The 22,166-nt window shown below is 36.3% G+C and overlaps 2 pseudogenes; one reads left to right on the top strand and one right to left on the bottom strand.

Moving 5' to 3' along the window:
• Positions 1–108: 108 nt before the first annotated feature.
• On the bottom strand, positions 109–2,302 carry LOC140809532 (uncharacterized; annotated as a pseudogene).
• Positions 2,303–16,956: 14,654 nt separating this feature from the next.
• On the top strand, positions 16,957–21,785 carry LOC140810352 (probable protein phosphatase 2C 12; annotated as a pseudogene).
• Positions 21,786–22,166: the final 381 nt, after the last annotated feature.

Below are 22,166 nucleotides of genomic sequence, written 5' to 3'. Positions count from 1 at the left end.
TAAACCTATGTAGGAGCCAACTTTTTAAATATTTTATACGTGGATGACCTATATAATATGACTAACAGGCCAGATAGGACGAGCACGACATGCATGCGTTTGTGTAAGTTGATCAAAACATATTGATGGCAAAAAATTTTAATGACGAAAAATGATGATATTACACAAGGTTTACATAAGGTTACAAGTCAAAAACTTAATCAACAACTGCAATGATAATGCCACCAAATAAACACCTCTGACGAATTATGCAAATTATCCATCTACTAGCTGTCTATAAGGTAATCCCTTCATCATCAGAACTTCATCTTTTGGGTCAACACTTCCAAAATATCTGCCCTATCTGCCCAGGAAATATCAGATGTGAACTTGTAATCAAGTTGAGGTGCTTTCATTCCTTTGACTATCATTTCTTCTCTATATCTATATGCCTCAATTGATCTTCCCTGCCTTTTAAGGCCCCTAATCAAAATAATGTAAGAGTTTTCATCAGGATAACAACCCTTCTTCTTCATCTCCTCCCACACCGCACAACCCATTTCATAATTTCTTGAAGTGAAGTATGACTTCATCATCATGTTATAAGTATGAATACTCGGTTGGACGTTGCTCAGTATCATTTTCTTGTAGATTTTAGCCGCATCATCAGGCAAATGCTGGCTTGTCATCATCTTGATCAGAGCATTGTATGTCCGCCCATCAGGCAGGCATCCTTTCTCCTGCATCTCCTTCAATAACCGATACACCACATTCATTTTCTTTTGATTCCCGAAACCCGTCATTAAACAGGTGTACACAGCTGCATCTGGCTCACATCCAGAATCAAGCATTTCATCCAAGTACTCCATGGCTTCCTGCATGTTGCCATGTTTACAAAGATCCTTAATCAAAACTGTATAGCTCCTCACACTGGGATATGGACCTCTAGATTTCATCACTCCAAACAACTCCATTGCAAGGGACTTTTTCTTATTTCCCAACAACCCTTCAAGCATTATGTTGTGGGCAACAATATCAGGCTTGAAGCCATTGTCAATCATCCCATTCCACGTCCTCCCTGCCTCCATCAAATTATTCACCCTGCACCAACCATGGAGCAAAATAGTATAAGTACATAAATTTGGGGTGAACCTATGCTCCAGCTTCTCGAACAGAACCTGGGCTTCTTTTCCAAGCTTCGCCCTCGCTAGTGCATCCAACAAACAATTGATCATCTCTGCACCGACTTTAAACTTGAACTTTTTCATTAATTCAAGAATTCCAACAGCCTTTGTCCCCTCCTTGGCAGCAGCAAATGCTTTTATACAAATGGTAAAAGTCTCTATTGTAAGCAAATCCTTGTCACCCATTTCTTCAAGAACCGACAACATGGTCTCGAATTGCCGACTCTTTCCAATTATACTAAGCATCACATTGTAAGTGCTCCAATTATGAGCAAATCCACGCCTCTCACACGCCCAGCAAAAAAAACGAAATGCAGGTTTTCTAGCGTGCTTAAACCTCTCCAGCACACGCAACACCAATTCATGACTCAAATCAACCCCACATTCATCCAAAACTGTCTCCATATTCCGATCAAAAGCAAAGGTTTCCTCCATCACCTTACACACCCTATCCACCTCCTTTTCATCAGCATTTATTTTCCCGTCAACAACGTACAACTCATTTTCATGATCATCGCCCTCAAATTCGGAATCCGAACAATGGGATTTAAACTTTCTCAAACAATATAATAAAGGCCCAGGACTTCAAGCGCAACATAAAATCTTGCTTCTGAACTAACGGCAAGCCTTCTCGAAGAGTAAAGAATGAAGAGGCGTGTGACAATACAAATGGAATTTGATAATGAGAACAATAATAGCGACTACAACTAAAAGAATCAGGCAAAACACACAAGGGCAGAGAGCTACTATTAACTTGCTTTCCTTGAATTCCTCTTCCTCTCGCATCCGAGGTTTGTCTGTGACTGAGAACGAAGAATTCGTCATTTCTGACGGTGTTCCACCTGAAAAAATCTGAAAATTTGGAAAAAGATGATCTTTTCAAAGTACTTGAACGAAAAAACATGGGGCACCACTAAAATGTGAAGCGAAATCAACAAAAACCAAACGAAAAAAAATAGCTGGAGGAGGAAGAAAGAGTTGGATGATATATAGAAGTGGAGTGAAATCTGAGCAAACAGCGGCGGGTGGATGGATCGGGATGGGGTGTGCCGATCGAGATTCTCATATTTCCGTTCATATTTACGCAAGTTGTAGCAAAAGCGTTAAAAAAAAATCTCAATTCCAACCCAAACCAACCATTTAACAGCACCACCCGTATCGGTGGCTGTTACTCATCAAAAATCGTAGTGTTCACATGTCATATACACATTACATTAATACATCTATTCTCCTACATTCATTTTAACATTCACACTCATTATTTGTAGGTCTCGTTATCCACTCAGTCATTTTATTCTTATTTTAAATTAAATATATTTAATTTGAAATAATTTGTGTACTGTAGGAATAATTATAGATGAATATATTATTTTTTATTAAACTAGTCGTTAACTAGCTATTAATTAGCCGTTAAAACAATTTTTTAATTTTATAAATAAAAACAACCGTTAGTTTTTAATTCAACATTTTTTTAAATTTATTTTAATTTACGAATTTTTTTAAAAAAAATACAAATTTAAAATTTAAACCAATACATTAAATAACATTAAATAAGGAAACTTCATGATGTGTGTGAGACCCGCGTTCAACGATGGTTTGTGAACATCCGTCGCAAATAGAGACGGTTTTTCTAATTATCCAATTTTTTTTAAAAAAAAAAAACTGACGATTGAACACCCCACACCCTCTCTCATGTAAGTGGGCGTTATAACGTCCACTCACATTGGAGAGTGCACCCATTGTGGGTGCCCTAAGCAGTGTGTTTGGTTCTTTCAAGATTTTGATTTGGAAATTCAAGTATTTGAAATTTCATTTGATATTTGGTTTAAGATTTAAAAATGCTATTTACAAATTCATTTCTTGTTTGTAGAAAAAAGGATCCGAATTTAGAATTTTAAAATTTTACTAAGCTATCATTAGAAATCATCTAAACATAAATAAAATTTGATGAGATTTTGATAAAAAAATAATTATATATTTTTAAAATCCAAATCCCACCAAATCTTATCAAATTTGATGAGATTTGGATATACTCATTGAAATCCCATGAAATCCCATAATATTCTAAACAAATCCAAATTCTTTTTTTGAAGCACCTTGCCAAACAGTAAAAATAGGATTTTGAAATCTAAAGCCAATGAAATTCTCTCAAATCCTAATTGTCAAACACAACTATAATTCGAAACTGGATTGATATGGTATTTTTACAATTAGTAATAATAAATAAACAAATATCAATATGTACACAAATTTAGAATATATAACAATGAAATATATGTCAAAGACATTGTAAATTTAACATAAAATAATAAACTGATAGACTTAATTTAATTGTGGTGATGATAGTCAAAACCAGTAGATCGCGTTAGTAAAACCAGAAGATAGTATAAAAGCAGAAGTTCTCGTATCGCCTTAACAAAGCAGTACTCTTCGAGTACTTATCAGCTTAGATAAACAGAAGCAGAACTTGACTTTTACTAAATCAGAACCTATCGATCATATATTAAATGTTACAGTTACTTTACCAAGTACGAGTATTAAATGCATCATCAATGCTGAACAAAGTCATTTAATACGTTTTACCAATTTTGGTATGAAATAAGATTGATTGTTCTGAAGCTTTTTGCAGGAACATTTTTAGGTAATAAAGCTGATTCTATCAGAAGTCAAAGAAGTCGTTTTGTTTATAGACGTTGGATTCAAGACTTCTATAAATACACAAGATCAACGACATTTATAGGTTACCGAACAACAATCACATTCAATATTATACGAACGTCGTATTGAGCACTCAGAACTACTTATCATCTTCAAGCTCCATATACAGAAAAGCAGGACACGCTTCATAATAGTTATCTAATCTTTTGAGATCATATTGTGCTGACTGTTTCTTACTCTCTCTACAATCATATTCACAGTTACTATATCTTCGAGAAGAGTTTGTAATCTGGAAAAAAGTATTTTCCAGAACTTTATTGTATTAGTTTTATTGTGTTGAGAAACTAAGAGTTTCAGTAGGCAAAGAATACGTCCTGCTGAAGTGGGTGTGTACAAATGTTGTACTGTAAAAATCAAAGTCTTTTAGTGATACATTCTGGAAACAGAAGAAGAGGAAACGTAGAAGATTTCATTTTCGAACTTCCATAAACTACCATTGTCTACTGCCTACTGTTTTATCTTTATTCACCCTTAAACCATCAGATCTTTTCCGCACTATATTGTGATCTGCTGGTTATATACTTGAAAAAGATTAGCTATAATCTCTAACAGGATTCTAGCACCCTTTGTAAAAACGACCGTCAAAGGAACGAGTTTATTCACCCCCTCTAAACTCTATATCGATCCCCAACAAGTGGTATCAGAGCGGGTTTTTCTTGTTCTATATTTACAACAAATATGTCACACTTCAGCAAAGGTTCCTATGTTCGCAAAAGAAGACTTTGATGACTGGAAGATTCGGATGCAAGCTCATCTTGCAGCTCAAGACGATGACATGTGGTTTGCCATCACAGATGGTCCTTTGAAGATCTTAAAATCTAACACTGTTGTTGCTGTTACTGAGGGAGCACCGCAGATGGTTGAGAAGCACAGAAGTGAATGGACTGGCGATGATAAAAAGAAAGTCAATCTTGATAATGTTGCGAAGGACATTCTTTACAAAACCCTTGACAAAAATACCTTCAACAAGATCAAGATGTGTTCTACTGCTAAAGAGATTTGGGAAAAACACATCCAAATCTGTGAAGGAAATGAGCAGACGAAGGAGAATAAACTGTCTGTAGTAATGTAGAAATTTGAGAATCACAAAATGAAAGCTGGAGAAACTGTTAATGAGTTTGATGAACATTTCAGTAGCCTGGTTAATGAACTAGCAATTCTTGGGAAAAAATATGGCAACAGAGAAATAGCATTCAAAGTGATGAGAGCTTTACCCAGAGAATGGGACGTTAAAAAAATGGCTATAAGAGTCTTTAAAGATCTAAACAAGTTGGAGCTACATGACTTGTTTGCTGACTTAAAAGCCTATGAGTTCGAACTGGAAGTGAGAAGCGGAGAAGATTCATCATCAAATCTACCCACCAAGGCTCTTGCTGCTGCTGTAGTTGTTCCACAAGCATTACCTGCTACCATCATTGAGAGCACTTCTGAAAAGACTGCTGAAAAGATCAGCAATGATGCTATGTCTCTTTTTGTGAAGAAATTCTCCAGATTCATGAAGAAGAATCACCGAGCTTACCAAAGCCCTAACTGGAACTTCAAGAAGGATTCACCACCCGGTGACATGGCGTGTTTTAACTGTGGAAAGATCAGTCACTTTATTGCTGATTGTCCAAAGCCCAAGAAGGATGACCCGAAGAAAAAGGAATACAAGATGAATGACAAGAAATTCAGAAGAGACCGCAAAGCGATGATTGCTGAGGAAAGCAAATCTAAATGGGCGGATTCTAGTTCTGAATCTTCTGACTCAGAAAGTCATTCTAGCGAAAGTGATGCAGAAGAGATCAAATGTCTCGTGGCAGATATTGAACCAACCTCGACATCTGGAGAGGTACTCGACTTTGACTCTGACGAATTTACACGAACTAATTTGATTAAATCATTGCATGACATGGTGGAAGAGTACTCGAGACTTTCTCAATCATTCGAGGAAGTTAAGATTGAAAATCAAGACTTAAAGGATCAAGTCAGTAAGTTCACTTGCTTGCAAGAGAACAGCTGCAATGATTTAAAAGTTGAGATGAGTAAGTTAAGAACTGAGAATGAAAGAGTAAATGCAGACTACCAAACAATGAGGTCTGAAAACCAGAAGCTATCTGTTTTGGTAAATGCATGGAACAAGTCTTCTGTTTCTTAGAGAAGATGCAAGAGTTGCAGAAGCAATCCGGTGACAGGAGTGGTATCGGATTCAGCAATAATGAAAGTATTTCTGAAACAAGTACTAAGCCATAACTGGATAAAGACAAAGGGAAATTCATTCACTTTGTCAAATCCAGTGTGGTATATGAACCTGAAGTACCAACTGTTCGAGTTGAAAGGACTGTAGATCAGACGAACAGAAGGAAGCATTATGGTCTGGGTTATGTTGAACCTAAGGGAAGAGTTCACCAGAGTTCTGGATCCAGCAGAGGATTCAACTCAGGAGGACAACCCTCTATGAAGGTTAAAAACTACTAGTACTATAATTCTAGCCTGTTCAGAAGAGATACATGCCAGAAAACAAAAACAGAAGGGAAGAACAACATTTTAAGATTCATTCTGTTTGAAATAGCAGACCTTCTGTTGCACGCACATCTTTGGACACCAGAAGTACAAGGTCGCCTAAAATTGTAAAAATGTGGATTCCTAAAGGACTAATAAGGATTGGACCCAAATAGATTGGGTACCAGTTACTAAAATTTGTGTTTGCAGGAATAGGAGAGAAAAGCCAAAATCAGCAGCTCCACATGGTACTTGGACAGTGGATGTTCCAGACACATGACTGGACAGAAAAATCTACTATAAGAAGTAATGAGTTGTACTGGACCAAAGATAACATTTGGGGATAACTCAAAAGGTAAAATCGTGGGTAAGGGTAAGATTATCAATTGTAACATTACTATCAATGATGTACTATTAGTTGAAAATCTTTGTTACAACTTGATTAGCATTAGTCAACTGTGTGATAATAGTTACTCTGTGGCTTTTCAGAAGCACACATGCAGAGTTAAAAATGCTGAAGAGTCTACTATATTAACTGGAAAAAGAGAAGGCAACACATACAAAGTTTCATGAAATAAAGATCATATTAATGTCCCTACGTGTTTAGTTGCCTTTCTTAGTGATAAACATTGGCTATGGCATAAGAGATTGAATCATCTGAATTTCAAGACAATCAATAATCTCAAGAAGCAAAACATAGTTGATGGCTTGTCTGATATAAAATTTGTTAAGAATCACGTCTGTTCTGCATGTCAACTTGGTAAGGAAGTCAGATTTAGCTTCAAGAATAAATGTAGTAAATCAACTTCAAGGTGTTTGGAATTATTGCATATGGATTTGTTTCGTCCAATCCCTATCATGAGCTTAGGGGGAATGATAGTATACACTTGTTTTTGTTGATGACTTTTCTAGATTTACTTGGGTAATATTTCTTGCTGGAAAAGATCAAATCAGTAGCCTCCTGATCAAGCTTCTGAAAAAGATTCAAAATGAAAAATCTATTTATGTCATTAAAATCAGAAGTGATCGGGGAATTGAGTTTACTAACAAGTTTCTTGAGTTATACCTGGATGAACAGGGAATTTATCATGAATATTCAGCTTCCAGAACACCTCAATAGAATGGAGTAGCTGAGAGGAGAAACAGAACTCTTAAAGAAGCTGCTAGAACAATGCTAGCAGATACAGACATCTCTCAGCGCTTCTGGGCAGAAGAAATCAACACAGCATGCTACACACAGAACAGAACAATGATCAACAAAAGGCACAATCAGACTCCGTATGAGATATGGAAAGAGAGTAAGCCTAACGTATCTTATTTTCATGTATTTGGTTGCAGATATTTTGTTCACAATAACGGTAAAAATTATTTGTCTGCATTTGACTCAAAATAAGATGCTAGACTATTTCTTGGATATTCAGCAGTAAGCAAATCTTTCAGAATTTTCAATAATAGAATTCTTAATGTTGAAGAATCTATTCATGTTGTTTTTGATGAAGATAGCAGTGCTCCTATAATTTCTAACGTGTCAAATATAAGTAACAGGTTAGACAGGGTTCATCTTGAACTGGATAGTGAAGATGATGCAGAACCTAGTGTTAAAGATGCTCAAAATCTAGAACCAGACATTCATCTAGTAGAACCAATTGTTCAGACACAGGATTTACCAGAACCAGAAGTGGAAATTCCAGAACCTGCTACTGAGCCTGATTCGAATCCATCAAACCAGGAAGAAATCTCTTTAAACCCTTTTGTCTGGAGAAAATCCCATCCTCCATCGTTGGTTATTGGTAATCCAGCAGCTCCATTAAGAACCAGAAGGAAAATGATTAATGAATAAATGAATGCTGCTTTTATCTCTCAGGATGAACCAAAGAAATTGAAGAAGCTCTTCTGGATCCCAGTTGGATAGAAGCTATGCAAGAAGAGCTGAATCAATTTAAAAGAAATGAAGTTTGGTTTCTTGTACCCAGACCATCTCATCAAGCCGTTATTTAAACTCGGTGGGTATTCAGAAACAAACTAAATGAGGAAGGCACTGTGGTCAGAAATAAAGCAAGACTGGTCGCTAAAAGTTTCAGACAAGAAGAAGGAATATACTACGATGAAACCTATGCACCAGTAGCAAGGCTTGAATCTATCAGAATATTTTTGGCATTTGCTGCTTTTAAGAATATCAAAGTTTATCAGATGGACGTAAAATATGCATTCCTAAATGGTCTACTACAAGAAGAAGTCTACGTTGAACAACCTCCAGGTTTTATCGATCATTTCTTACCAAATCATGTATTTAAATTACACAAAGCCTTGTAAGGTTTAAAACATGTACCTCAAGCTTGGTATGACACGCTCTCACAATTTCTAGTCAATCATGATTTTACTATCTGCACAGTAGACAAAACTTTGTTCACTTTAGTTAAGAATAAGAACATTCTGCTAGTACAGATTTATGTTGATGACATTATCTTTGGGTACTAACCCCAAATTGTGTGCAAGGTTCTCCAAATTAATGCAAGAATAATTTGAAATGAGCATGATGGGAGAATTAACATTCTTCCTAGGACTGCAGATCAAGCAACTTGATACTGAAATCTTCTTAAATCAGGCTAAGTACACTAAGGAACTACTAAAAAAGTTTGGTATGGAAACATGCTCGGCTGCTTCTACTCCTATGAGCTCATCTACTAAACTTGACAAGGATGAAAATGGAATTTCAGTAGAGGTAATTCAGTATCGTGGTCTTATTGGTTCACTGTTATACCTTACTGTTAGTAGACCTGATATTATGTTTATTGTCTGTATTTGTGCAAGATTTCAATCTAACCCTAAGCAGTCACATTACATTGCTGCTAAACACATACTGAAATATTTGAAGGGCACTCAAAATGTCGGCTTATGGTATCCTAATGATTCATCTTTCAATTTTATGGATATTCAGATGCTGATTATGCAGGTTGCAAATTAGACAAAAAAAGCACAAGTGGTTTTTGTCAATTTCTTGGTGATAGGCTAATCTCCTGGTTTTGTAAAAAGCAGACTTCCATAGCTACTTCTACTGCAGAAGTAGAATACCTTGCTGCTGGAAGCTGCTGCTCTCAAATACTGTGGATACAACAACTTAAAGACTATGGAGTTCAAGCTTCTAAATCACCCATATTCTGTGACAATACCTATAGCAATCACACAAAATCCAGTACTTCATTCCAGAACAAAGCACATAGATATCATACATCATTTCATTAGAGATCATGTGCAGAAGAAGGACATTCGTCTGCAATACGTTTCTACTGATCAACAAGCAGCAGACATCTTTACAAAGCCTCTGCCTGAGAATAGGTTATCTTATTTTCGCAATGTTCTTGGTTTATTTGATTTAACTTGAGTACCTTGTTGTTATCAGTTTGTTACTTATTATCAGTTATCTGTTACTCATCTGATATCAGTTTTTTTATAAGAAAAAAGACAATTTTGGGCAATTACTGATATTTTATTGAAAATAAAATCGACGCCTTACAACTTGATTCAAACTTCTTTCTACAGCATCTTGCCACAACATAAACCAGTTGTTCAAATCATGACTCCTAATATTCCGAAAGTTTTCGGAATTGGCAACTAGATCAAGAAACTCCCACTCCCTTGACAGTAGCATGTGGTTCAGCACATCATCCTTGACCAGCTCGGATATGTGATCAACTCGAGCAAGCCTCTTGAACCATCTTTCAAGTGACCTCTGCCTAGCAGAAGCAGAAAATTCTCCTGTATTGATTAATTGGAGGTCATGAGCAGTAGTCCAAATGGACATAACCTCCGCAAAGATGAATTCTTCTGCACCTTGTTTTAACTCCTGCAAACGTTGAGGTGTCCATGAAGGATGAGGAACATGTGTGCTGCTTCACAATCCATTGGAGTTTAAATGTCATTAGAGCTGAAGTGATTTTATTTATAGACGAGACTTGAAGGAATAGGAGGAAGACAAAGAGTCATCTGGCATTAAATTATTTAGACTAAGTTTTTCTCATCTTTTATTTTTATTTATTTATTTATTTGCATTAAGTAAAAAGTAGTAGATAAAAAGAGATATGACAAAATGGAATATTTCATTCATAAAACAGATGCATTATATTGTTTTATCTATTACATTTTGTTGATTTCAGCAGTTTGAAGTACTTCAGAAGTACTGAGTTCTTCAGCAGGAACCTAACTAAGCTCTGCTGGAATCCCCTCACTTTGCATGATCCTGGTTGCTGAAAGGGATGATTCCGCAGCTTAGTCCTTCTAAAAAAGAACAATCTAACTGATTGTTCATATTACAGGTCAAGGAATTTCTTCCAAGTCTTCATATCTTGAAAACAGATGTCTTCAAACATCATCTTACGAGAAGCTGGAAATTGTCCTTGCCATTCCTCTGCTGTTTCAGACTCTGGAGAAGACTCCGAGAGAACTTTTACATCATCCATTTATTCTTATTTGTTATTCGTATACATAACTTAATTTGTCAGATTGCATGTACTTATATAGAGTCTTGGAGAAGCTAAAGAGACATCCAACTGGTAGGGGTGTGCAACGATCGGTTTGGTTCGGTTTTAATAAACTTTGGTTCGGTTTTTAGGTTTACGGTTTTTCGAATGCCTAATCCTAAACCAAACCATTATAATTCGGTCCGATTTGGTTTTTTTGTATTACGGTTTGGTTATTATGGTCGGTTATTACGGTTTGTGTAAATGGGTATCCTTCATTTTTTTTTAAATGATAAAAAGAAACTTCATACCTGTGTTTCAATATTTTAGGAAGAAAACAACAAAGAAGTTAAGAACTTTGATATTTGATATGGTGGCTGTAGAGAGATTGGAGTGAAAGGTGAAAAGTTTAGAAGAAAGGCAAGACGGTAAAATAGTGAACCTAATGAGATTTAGGTGTAAATCGACCGAAAAAACCGTTTAAACCGAACCAAAAAAACCAAAATTTATGGTCTGGTCGATTTTTTTCGGTATAAACCGTTTAATGAACACCCCTACCAACTGGTCATATCATGCACGAATATCAAGAGTCATCTATCATTCCCTCATATCTCGTATCAATTGCATTTATTAGTTGCATTAATTGAGGAGGAATATTATTTATTCTGTCCTTTCCTTTTCCGTGCTTTATCAGGAGCAGAAGAAGGTTTGTCTTTTCGATAAAACAATGTGTCTACTGGTTTTTATCAAGATGCTGAAAAATATTTCAGTAGTTCATAACTTCCAGTAGATATTATCATAAGACGACAAACCTTCTTCTGATTTTTTAGTAACCGCTTTGGACAGCCCGCCTATTTTAGTTATTTTTAAAATTTTGGCATATCTGACATTCTCTGCTCAACTTTTCAAATTCAACCGTAAACATATTGACACGTGTCCTTATGTTCCACTGACGGCTATACATTCTAAATTTAACCATCTTTTCTCAGTCATTTCACCTTTACGCTTTCAGATCTTTCGCATACTAGCTACTGTTTTCTTTTGTATTCACATTCTACTGCATAATCTACTCCAAATTCTTTTTTTTTTTTTTTGCAGAAATAGCTGGAGCTTACAATCTAAATGCTTATCAAGTTAATTTTGCTTCAGTTCTGACAATCAAGGACAAAAATCTGGTCAAAATGTTTAAAGCCATCGAGAAATCTGGTCTCAGAAGGTTTCTGAAAGCACCAGCTATTATCTACAAGATTGCTCTCTTGGAATTCTATGCCATAACTAAAGTTGACGAAGGGGAAATCATCTATTCCCAGGGAGATATATCTATTTCAATTGATGCTGCCTATTGGGATCGACCTTCTTTCTCCCATGCTCAGGTATCTCTGACTTTTCTGATACTTCTAAGGAGGAGATGTCGGCTGCCCTCGTCACTTTCTCAGCTTCTGGAGAGGAACTCTCTCCTTCTTGCTTCAAGAAGCTACTAAAGATGTTATATCAAGTTCTTGTTGATATTATTGCAAAAGCACTGTTGGTCAAAGAAGTTAAGAACTTTGATATTTGATATGGTGGCTGTAGAGAGATTGGAGTGGAAGGTGAAAAGTTTAGAAGAAAGGCAAGACGGTAAAATAGTGAACCTAATGAGATTTAGGTGTAAATCAACCGAAAAAACCGTTTAACCGAACCAAAAAAACCAAAATTTATGGTCTGGTCGATTTTTTCGGTATAAACCGTTTAATGAACACCCCTACCAACTGGTCATATCATGCACGAATATCAAGATTCATCTATCATTCCCTCATATCCCGTATCAATTGCATTTATTAGTTGCATTAATTGAGGAGGAATATTATTTATTCTGTCCTTTCCTTTTCCGTGCTTTATCAGGAGCAGAAGAAGGTTTGTCTTTTCGATAAAACAATGTGTCTACTGGTTTTTATCAAGATGCTGAAAAATATTTCAGTACTTCATAACTTCCAGTAGATATTATCATAAGACGATAAACCTTCTTCTGATTTTTTAGTAACCGCTTTGGACAGCCCGCCTATTTTAGTTATTTTTAAAATTTTGGCATATCTGACACTCTCTGCTCAACTTTTCAAATTCAACCGTAAACATATTGACACGTGTCCTTATGTTCCACTGACGGCTATACATTCTAAATTTAACCATCTTTTCTCAGTCATTTCACCTTTACGCTTTCAGATCTTTCGCATACTAGCTACTGTTTTCTTTTGTATTCACATTCTACTGCATAATCTACTCCAAATTCTTTTTTTTTTTTTTTTCAGAAATAGCTGGAGCTTACAATCTAAATGCTTATCAAGTTAATTTTGCTTCAGTTCTGACAATCAAGGACAAAAATCTGGTCAAAATGTTTAAAGCCATCGAGAAATCTGGTCTCAGAAGGTTTCTGAAAGCACCAGCTATTATCTACAAGATTGCTCTCTTGGAATTCTATGCCATAACTAAAGTTGACGAAGGGGAAATCATCTATTCCCAGGGAGATATATCTATTTCAATTGATGCTGCCTATTGGGATCGACCTTCTTTCTCCCATGCTCAGGTATCTCTGACTTTTCTGATACTTCTAAGGAGGAGATGCCGGCTGCCCTCGTCACTTTCTCAGCTTCTGGAGAGGAACTCTCTCCTTCTTGCTTCAAGAAGCTACTAAAGATATTATATCAAGTTCTTGTTGATATTATTGCAAAAGCACTGTTGGTCAAAGCTGGTACGTTTGACAAATTGACTAAGGAGAATGTACAAGTGATGTTGACCATCACTTCTGGATTTAAGGTGGATTAAAGTGGATTCTTGTTTAGAATCTTGAAGGATATCGTTCTGAGGAAGAATTCTGGTTTTGCTGTTCGGATCAGCAAAATGCTTGAGGATGCTGGTTTTTCTTTCACTATTGAACAGGACGCTTCTTACGTAACAATGGCAGATGCTGATAAAGTGCTTGCCTTGAAGCCAAAGCCAACTATTGTGGAATTTATTGCTCTAAAAAGGGAAAGATGCTCAGACTGATGTTCAAGGACCTCAGAAGAAGATCAAGAGAAAAAGAGTGATTATCTCCACTGATTCTGATAAAACAGTTTCTGAGGAGTCTGCTGCTCCTACCCAAGCATTTATCCCTGCCACCCCAAGCAAGAAGAAGCCTTGCACGGTGCTCTGCATCAAGAAAACAGCAGCCATTGCTAATTTAGACACTGCCCCCTTGAGACAAGTGTTTCTAGAAGCCACATCTTCTTTGCAAGAATCTATCCCTGTCACTAAGCCAGGAGCCACTTCTTTTGCCACCACCTCTTCTACTGCTCTGACTTTCAGACCCTCGTCTAGAGTCGTTATTCGTGAATCTACTGCAGGGTCTTCTGCTTTTAGGCCCGTGATGCCTATCTCATCTTCAGATAAAGGCAAAGGGAAACTCGTTGCAGAATCACAATTTCACGACGCCAAATCATCTGTTCTAACTAGCATTGATCTTCATTTGGAATAGATTGAGAAATCTACCAATGAAGGAATGACTTTCTTTGATGATTGGTATTCGGTTTGAGTATTCCATCCTCTCACATTCTTCAGAACACCAGGTGCATTTCGTAAAATGGTAAAGAATGAAGAGAAGGTTTATGAACTTGCCAAAACCGAAAATGTGATTGAAGCAATGAGATGACGAAGTTTCATTCATGAGCAGCTGAAACGACAGAAGCTGGAATCAGTTTTAAAGACTCTTCAGTTTAATTTTGATGCTTTGATTCCAACTGCTGCTCAGGATCAGAATGTGATCCATATTCTATCTGACTGAGAATGATGAATGAGCAACTTCTTGCTCAAGAACAGACATTTGAAGAATCTGTACAGTATTCAGTAGGCTTCATTCCAGACTTTTCTCAGACTAAGCCAGTTGAGGAAAGGACTACAGCTCCACCAGAAGCTAAGGTCTCTAGTACTCATGCATCTCCGAAGTTTCCTACTCAATCTTCTTCTCTTATTTCTGTTCGGGAATTAGCTTCAATCGATGAAGTAATTCAGTCCATTGTTGTCACTGCCTCTACTGCTCCACAACCTACTCAAGCTGATGATGTGGTTCATACAGAAGCTCATGCACTAGAACAACCAACTGAAGGATCAGATGCTGCTTCACTACTGCCAAATTTGGAGACATTTTCTGCAGAACATCGAGCAGAAATGGAAGCTCTGTTGAACATTCCATCTGAATCCATTCCAGCGGATGCTCAATTGGTAACCACTGAAGCTACTCCACCAGAAGCAAGTGCAGATCCTGACCAATCTACTGCCTTTGAAGGAAATTCTGCTGAACGGTCCTCTACTGCTTCTACTGCTCCAATAGAAATTGCCTCTTCTACTGCCCTAATTGTCCCTCCTACTGATTCACCGGTTCACATAGCTCATATTGCTCATCTTGCTGATATTTCAGAACGTCTACTCGCAAGAACTCCATCACCAGAAGAAGATCGCTTTGATCTTGAGATTGAGATTGATACACTGCGACGTAATATTGAAAGAGTTTCAGAGATTGTCAAACAGTTGTCCTACGATCATGCTGGTGAAGTCAGTGCCACCAACTTCTTCCGAGAACGCATTTCGAAACAAGTCATTAACACGGCTGAATCATTGGCAAAGCTTGAAGTTGACTCAAGCCTATTCAGGAAAAATGTTTTGACCAGTCATGCTAACATAATGCTCAGTCAATCTGACGTTATTCGAACTATCTCTGATCATGACTCGTGTCTTCGCACAATCTCAACTAGAGTTGAAGCTACTGATTCGAAACTTGAAACCACCGATGCCAAGATTGAGTCTCAATCTCTTCAGGCCCTTAATGATCGCGTTTCGAATCAAGGCCCATTTTTGGAGATGATGAATGACAGCATTATCAATCTTACTGGTCGAATGGACGAATTACTCACTCGTTTTGATGCCAAAAAGGGGGAAGCAGTGGGTAGGACAGAAGAAATGATAGAAGAAGGTAGATCTGGAGGACATCATCATCAAGCAGAGTCATCTTTCAGAAGCCCAGATCCTCAGGTTGATGATGCACTATTCAAGGATATCATAACTGATGATTAATCCTTCTGATTAATACTCTTTTAAACTCTAATTTATTTCTTATTTACTTATCAATTATTTGGTTATAATTGCTATCTATTTTTGATATATTTGTCTCTCTTCATCATACTATCTTCTAGGTTTTGGCATCACCACAAAGAGAAAAATTGATAGACTTAATTTAATTGTGGTGATGATAGTCAAAACCAGTAGACCGCGTTAGTAAAATCAAAAGATAATATAAAAGCAGAAGTTCTCGTATCGCCTTAACAAAGCAGTACTCTTCGAGTACTTATCAACTTAGATAAAAAGAAGCAGAACTTGAATTTTTACTAAATCAGAACCTATCGATCATATATTAAATGTTACAGTTAATTTACCAAGTACAAGTATTAAATGCATCATCAATGCTGAACAAAGTCATTTAATACGTTTTACCAATTTTGGTATGATACGAGACTGATTGTTCTGAAGCTTTTTGCAGGAACTTTTTTAGGTAATAAAGCTGATTCTATCAGAAGTCAAAGAAGCCGTTTTGTTTATAGACGTTGGATTCAAACTTCTATAAATACACAAGATCAACGACGTTTATAGGTTACCGAACAACAATCACATTCTATATTATACGAACTTCGTTTTGAACACTCAGAACTACTTACCATCTTCAAGTTCAATATACAGAAAAGCAGCACACGCTTCATAATAGTTATTTGATCTTTTGAGATCATATTGTGGTGACTGTTTCTTACTCTCTCTACAATCATATTGACATTACTATATCTTTGAGAAGAATTTGTAATCTGGAAAAGAATATTTTCCAGAACTTTGTTGTATTTGTTTTATTATGTTGAGAAACTAAGAGTTTCAGTAGGCAAATGATAAGTCCTGCTGAAGTGAGTGTGTACAAGTGTTGTATTTGTTTTGTTGTATTTGTTTCATCTTCGAACTTACATAAACAACCATTGTCTACTGCCTACTGTTTTATCTTTATTCACCATTAAACCAGCAGGTCGTTTCTGCACTATATTGTGATTTGCTAGTTATATACTTGGACAAGATTAACTATAATTTCTAAGTACATAAATTTGGGGTGAACCTATGCTCCAGCTTCTCGAACAAAACCTGGGCTTCTTTTCCAAGCTTCGCCCTCGCTAGTGCATCCAACAAACAATTGATCATCTCTGCACCGACTTTAAACTTGAACTTTTTCATTAATTCAAGAATTCCAACAGCCTTTGTCCCCTCCTTGGCAGCAGCAAATGCTTTTATACAAATGGTAAAAGTCTCTATTGTAAGCAAATCCTTGTCACCCATTTCTTCAAGAACCGACACCATGGTCTCGAATTGCCGGCTCTTTCCCATTATACTAAGCATCACATTGTAAGTGCTCCAATTATGAGCAAATCCACGCCTCTCACACGCCCAGCAAAAAAAAACGAAATGCAGGTTTTCTAGCGTGCTTAAACCTCTCCAGAACACGCAACACCAATTCATGACTCAAATCAACCCCACATTCATCCAAAACTGTCTCCATATTCCGATCAAAAGCAAAGGTTTCCTCCATCACCTTACACACCCTATCCACCTCCTTTTCATCAGCATTTATTTTCCCGTCAACGACGTACAACTCATTTTCATGATCATCGCCCTCGAATTTGGAATCCGAACAATGGGATTTAAACTTTCTCAAACAACAGAATAAAGGCCCGGGCTTCGAGCGAAACATAAAATCTTGCTTCTGAACTAACGGCAAGCCTTCTTGTAGAGTAAAGAATGAAGAGGCGTGTGACAATACAAATGGAATTTGATAATGAGAACAATAGTAGCGACTACAACTAAAAGAATCAGGCAAAACACACAAGGACAGAGAGCTACTATTAACGAAGTGGATGTGTATCCGTTAATCTTGGATTATATTGTTATCTTTGTTCGTAATTGTTTGTGTTGGTTTTCTGTATGTTGAATTCAAGAGGATCTTGATACCTCGTTTCTAATTACGGCATATGTGAGACGTGGATAAGAAAAAGTGTCCTTTTCATTTGATTATTGCTCTGGTTTCTGTGTTCATGATACGATACCTTGTGAATTTATTTAGTTTGACTTGCTATTTTTCTACCTTTTTTGTTTAAGATTTGTGTTGATTGGATCGAGTGGAATAGACTGATAACAAGGCAAAAGGCATTGATTTGTTGAAAGGTTCTTTTTTGAAAGGAGAGAAGGACGAAAAACCAAAATCTTAAATTCTAGTGTTATTGAGGTTGGATTGTGAGACGAGCAATGTTGTCCAAGAGTGATGACCATCATACAGCCCCATTATCTGTTTTATTAAAGAGGGAATTGGCCAATGAGAAGATTGAGAGGCCTGAAATCTCACATGGTCAGGCCAATCAGAGCAAGAAAGGCGAGGACCTGACGTTTATTAAGACAGAATGTGAACAGGTATTAGGTGACGGAGTCACCACATATTCGGTTTTTGCGGTACGTGGTTCTTCTTGTTTTACTTTATATTTAATTGGTCGATGTTACTTGAGCATTGATTGGATAATTGGTGTGAAATGTCACAATTGGTCTTATTTTTCATTTTGTTAATGTTGGCATTTACTGAAAAGCTTGTAGATACTTGGTACTCAGAAATTACGTATTTGATGGATAATGTAGGTGACAGTGACACCTTTTCTATTTTCTTGAGAAAAATTTGAACAGACGGGAGTGATAAACGTGATAATGGATGCAGTCTCTTATCTCTTCTGATAACTTTGTGAATAATCAAAGTTATGTGTGCTTATTTGGGATTTGGGTGATACATTTCTCTTATCCTTAATATGTGTGCTTATCTGGGATTTGGGTGATACATTTCTCTTATCCTTAAATGGAGACAGTTGAATTCTTTTCTTCATTTCTCGGAATAACGTTTCTTCTGTCATTGTTACGAAGGGATCCAAAATGTTATCAGGCATGCGCATCGACCCTTTACTTTCTTCTAACATATATTATTTTTTCCACATTCTTTCGTGCAGTTATTTGATGGCCATAATGGATCTGCGGCTGCTATATATTCCAAAGAGAATCTCTTGACCAACATTTTGCATGCTATCCCTCGAGATCTTAACAGTAATGAATGGATCTCGGCATTGCCCAGGGCTTTGGTTGCAGGGTTTGTGAAAACAGATAAAGATTTCCAGGAAAAAGGTACAGCTATTTCGGAACCGGCATTCATGAATGTTTGCACTGGATACAAAATGAACCTCTTTTCTTTTGCACCTGTCATCAAGGTGCAACTTTGTTTGGGTCTATATATGTTTTTTTGAACCAGTTTAGGTCTATATTGTTAAACATGCAGTTTTAGTTATAATTATGCTTCTGAGCATTCTTTCTAAAAATTTTGAATGTAAATTCTACCCTTCACTTCTCTTCCGATCTATCATTTAAAATTTAACACAACCTTTGGTCTTTCTCTCATGCAAATGACTGCTAATTATTGGTCCGTTAATCTATCAGCGCAAACTTCGGGCACAACGGTGACCTTTGTAATAATCGAAGGATGGATTGTAACAGTTGCTTCGGTTGGTGATTCTCGCGCCATACTTGAATCCAGTGAGGGGGAAATATATTATCTGTCAGCAGATCATAGACTTGAATGCAGTGAAGAAGAGTAAGTTATTTGTTCTAGGCCATACAAGTACTCTGGAGTATATTTTCTGTAAAAATGCTTCAGTTTTTTGATTTTTTTCTTAAATAGAAGGGAAAGAATAACATCTAGTGGAGGTGAGGTCGGGAGGCTTAATACCGGAGGTGGCACAGAGGTATAATTCTTGTCGAAGTAAATTATTGTTGGTTTCACATTAACTGTGAGAGAGCACAATGATTTTATATTTGACTGTGAAACGATTCTACTCACAGTAAAATATGCATGAAATTTGACATCAATTTTAATGTCCGAAGACTGCTGTTTGTCATGGTTTTGCAAAGAAGTATGCTGTGAATAGCTTGACAAAGTTACATTGTTCTTTCACTTGCTTGCCTCTTCGATTCATGTTACATGCATCTATAAATTTCACATGATTGGGAATTCAGTGTGAAATTGAAGGTAGTATCATTCATTTTTCACATAAATTCATGAACACTAGTTCCATTATTGTTGAATGGTTTATAGAATATGGATTGGGAATTCAATGTGATTACAAGGTAATGTAATTCATTTTGCACATAAATCCATGAACATTTGTTTCATTATGCTAGTGTGCACCTCGCACCTTTAATTATTATATCTGACTTTTCTTTTTAATTTATACATAGTTTTTTGAATTTTAATAGTAGATTTCTTATCTGTGCGTTGGTTCATTGTAGATTGGTCCGTTAAGATGTTGGAGATATGGATGTTGGAGAATTCATAGTTCCAGTTCCTTATGTAAAGCAAGTGAAGGTTCGTTTTGAAGGAAAATGTTGTTTTTTCAGAATTGAAACTTAAAACGTTTTCAGTAACTGTTCAGGGGAGGAAAAAAATGTAAAAATTATAGTTTTCAAAAGACTTTCGATTTGTAAATAGTAGAATTGTTGAAAAAGGGCAATGTAAGATCATTCAAATTCTAACAACAAAGTTGTTTGAGATTGGTTATTTGGTTACCGTCGATTAAATGTAATGAATATCAAAATTTTCTCCATGACTATGAGCTTTTCGGTGGAAGTGATCAAAAGTTATGTACATCTGGTCTGCCTCATATCAATACTCATTTCTTGTCTTGGATATATGCCTTCATTAGAGGCAAACATGTCACACACACAATCTATGGACCGAGTAAAGTAAGAATAGTTGTTGAAATCGAAGATTATTTATGAAAAGAAAAATAAAATTATTATTTCCTTGGCTAATCTTATTTATGGGAGACTTCTCTAAAGCAAGGTCATGAGATTCTTATTTTCATCTGTTCCTGAAAATTTAAGTAGGCATGGAGCCATGATCCACATAGTTTACAATTGTGAATGAAAACAGTTTTATGTAAAACGACAACAATCGCTATATTTGCAGTTGTCAGACTTATTATCTAAAGTGATGGTGTTTGGGACGCATTATCTGCAGAAACAGCTTTTGAGTGTTGTCGAGGAATGCCACCAGATGCTGCAGCATCAGAAATTGTCAAAGTAGTTTTCTTTGAACTTGAATTTTTACTTTGTTTCAGTTTGAATTGACCGTATTTGGTGCTCCAATTTTACCCTCCCATGCTTTTAGGAAGCCGTACAGTTAAAAGGTCTTCGAGATGATACTACATGTATCGCAGTAGATATAAAACCTCCGGAGAAGCATGATCCTCCAAAACCACCTCCAAAGAAGCAAGGGAAAGGAGTCTTTAAGTCTATGTTTCGCAAGAAACCTTCTGAATCATCTTCTCAGGTTGACAAGGAAGACTTCTTCGAGCCAGATGCTGTAGAGGAATTATTTTAGGAAGGCTCAGCTTCATTTTCAGAAAGGTATCTATGTACTGTTTAAGCTCTTTCTATTCTATACACCAGGAGAATCAACATTATCCGAACTAAGAAACTAACTTCAGATTCATTGGGAACACATAGAAACCACTTTGAGCTCGTCTGTTGTAAGATAAAAACACGGGGTGTATGTCCATATCTTGGGAAAAAACTATACCCGTTATCACCTACCCGGATTTCAATGGTTTCAGTTTTTCTGGATTACAGGTTGGACTCGAAGTACCCGATCTGCAATATGTTCAAGTTATTCATGTGCCCAGTTTGCCAAGTGGAAATAAAACCTGGAGAAGGTATATCCATACATGCAGGAACATCTGACCCTAGAAAATTACGGCCTTGGGATGGTCCCTTCCTTTGCTTGACCTGTCAAGATAAGAAAGAAGCCGTGGAAGGGAAAAGATCTTACAAAATAATATCAATATAGGAATAATGTCATGTACATATTTTTATTAATTTACAAATAGAGTCTACGAGAGATGCAACTCCAGCAAAAAAACGAAGAAAAAAATATCAAAAGACTGAAATAATTGAGATACCACATGATGTAAATTTATCACCAAACGAGTAAACTAGAGAACAAAAATGAATAAAAGAGTGAAAAATAAAAATTAAATGATAAAAACTTTAAACAAATATCTTGAACAACAAACTTTAATCTTTATAAAGTGCATGAATTTATTAATTTTTTTTTCTAATGTGAATTAATTTTTTTTAATTTGTATTATTACGTGTGACGCATATATATATGTATATATATCTTTCAATTGTATTATGTATCAATAACTACATAATCTTTTTTTCTAAA

The sequence above is a fragment of the Primulina eburnea genome, chromosome 13 (assembly GCF_022965805.1).
Source record: "Primulina eburnea isolate SZY01 chromosome 13, ASM2296580v1, whole genome shotgun sequence".
Taxonomy (NCBI): Eukaryota; Viridiplantae; Streptophyta; class Magnoliopsida; order Lamiales; family Gesneriaceae; genus Primulina; species Primulina eburnea.
This window is presented reverse-complemented; position numbering and strand designations above follow the sequence as displayed.